We start from the raw sequence: 2,500 nt of genomic DNA, 5'->3' as shown, positions 1-2,500 counted from the left end.
GAGAAGACAGAGAGAGGACAGATAATTAGACAATCTAATCTGAATATCCTAATAAATAAAGCCTGAAATAATATGGTGTATTTGGCATGAACAGTGTAGTCAGTTTTCCTGTTAAAAGCAGGACATCGTGCACACAGAGCAACAAGGTATTTCACATGCCGTCTCTGACGCACATACGCACGGCGCGCGCACACACACGCGCGCACACACACACACACACACACACACACACACAAATCTCTGCCATGAAGCAAGGAAACCAGCACCATTTTATCATGGTTTATCCACAATAAACAATGGTCTGACTCTGGACCATCATCTGTAATCAATGATGGGTGGCTCTGAGGCCTGAGTTCCTTATACATGTGAGCCGCTGTGAACCACGGTGAACCACAAACCGCCACCGGTGTACAGTGTGTGTGTGTGTGTGTGTGTGTGTGTGTGTTTGTCTGTGTGGGGGGTGATAGAGAGAGAGAGAGAGACAGAGAGAGAGAGAGTGAGTGAGAGAAACATATGGACTCCATACCCGGTGAAACATTGAGTCAGATAATTTATTTTAGTATGGACCCACAGGAGTCCACCTGTTGTAGAAAACCTAGTTAGAGGTCAAAACTGACTTCTGTGTTTGTGTGTGTGTGTGTGCGTGTGTAGATGTAGTCGTATGTGAACTATTAGTGTAACCCTGAACTATATTGCCTACATTGATCAGTTTTACCAGACAGTGTAATTATTACTGCGTTTGAGACTTGGCATTTGATTGATAATGTCTGAATGAATGGCTACCAGCCCACAGAGACGTCATAAGAAAAACAATCTCTCCAGTCAAAACAATATTGTGCTCCTTACAAAAACACTTCTCTTGCAATCAGTCCAGCTGGACACAGACAAACATTTATAGATAAGATTTATATACTTGCCAAAGACATCACATCTCTCCCATTCATATCTGGATGTCACACAAACACACAAACAATTGCATGTACTGTACACAAACAGAGAGAGAGAGAGAGAGAGAGAAAGAGACAGAGAAACAGGCTTCTCCAATCTCATTTTTGTGTTCGCTTTGCCTTCCGTATCTCATCAGGGAAAAAAGGCTTCTTGAGCCTCTGAAAAGCTTTCAATCTGCACCACAAAGCTCTTTTCTTCCCAGCAGTGCATGTGTGTGTGCTTGTGAGTGTGTGAATGTGTGTGTGTGTGTGTGTGTGTGTGTGTGTGTGTGTGTGTGTGTGTGTGTGTGTGTGTGTGTGTGTGTGTGTGTGTGTGTGTGTGTGTGTGAGAGAGTGTGCATGAATGTGTGTGGTTGTGTGCAAGTGTGTGTGAGTGTGTAGTTATTGCCTACTCTCTTGCATCACTGCATCAGGGTGTGAGTTATGATTGCCTCTCAAGACTCTGGGTCTTCATCTTAGCACTCAAAATAAACCTCCTCCCTCCTCTCTCTCTCTCTCTCTCTCTCTCTCTCTCTCTCGTCCAACCTTACACTCACTTCTTTCCCAATTCTCTGCCCACACTCATCCCTTCTCTCTTTCTCTTCTCTTTTATTCTCTGCTCTCTCTCTCTCTCCTTCTCTCTCTCTCTACTCTATCCCCCTCTCTCTCTCTCAGGCTCTGACGTAACCTGACTGACAGTTTAATCTGGTGGGCTCTATGCACTAATCTCAGACGGAGACGTACAGTAGGGACGACAGGTGAAATCTCCCGAGGGCTTAGCCTCTGCCTACAGTAAAACGAGCTCTGCTCCGACTTTGTGCTCCGCCAGCGCACAGGCTTGGTGGTGAGGCAGTGACTCCTCTCCACACAGCACCCACGGGCCCCGCGGAACACACTTAGAACACAGGAACGATTGGATGAGAAGAGTAGAACGCACTCAAAGGACAGGAATGACTGGATAGGAGAGTAGAACACACGCAGAGCACGGGGACATTTGGACCGCTGGGTAGAACACACACACAGAGAGCACAGGAACATTTTGACAGATGAGTAAAATGTACTCAGATTACCGGAACACTGGGACAGATTCAGAACAACACTCAGAAAAACAGAACACTTTGATAGATGAGTGGATTTTACACAGAGCAGAGCACAGGAACACTGGAACAGATGAGAAGATTAGACTTGGAACAACGGAACACAACAGACAGAGACAGATTCGTAGAACACACTCAGAAACTAAGAACACTGTTGACGGATAACAACAGACTGAGAACACAGGACCAGTTGGATAGATGAGTAGAACGCACTCAGAGCACAGGAACATTAGAACATAAGGATTGTCTAGGTTTGACCAGAGCCATATAAAGGTACCTTTATATGGCTCTGGGTTTGACTAAATAGATTGGGATACAGAAATATGGAGGTTGCAGGCAGAGTGAGGCTGAGATACAGAAGGCATGAGGATGTGAACACTAGTGAGCCAAGGAGGACTGAGGAATGAGTTGGGTCAGATATTCCCATTTCTATCCCCCTGTAGAGAGGCCCTCTAGGTAATCGTTGATGTGAATTGC

General features: G+C 45.5%; 1 protein-coding gene across 1 annotated transcript in view; it reads right to left on the bottom strand.

Moving 5' to 3' along the window:
* Positions 1-2,500, bottom strand: part of LOC125311021 (calcium/calmodulin-dependent protein kinase type 1D-like) — a 61,877-nt gene that overhangs the window by 10,185 nt on the left and 49,192 nt on the right. The gene's annotated exons all lie outside the window — the stretch shown is intronic.

Source organism: Alosa alosa, chromosome 17 (genome assembly GCF_017589495.1).
Source record: "Alosa alosa isolate M-15738 ecotype Scorff River chromosome 17, AALO_Geno_1.1, whole genome shotgun sequence".
NCBI classification, from domain to species: Eukaryota; Metazoa; Chordata; class Actinopteri; order Clupeiformes; family Clupeidae; genus Alosa; species Alosa alosa.
This window is presented reverse-complemented; position numbering and strand designations above follow the sequence as displayed.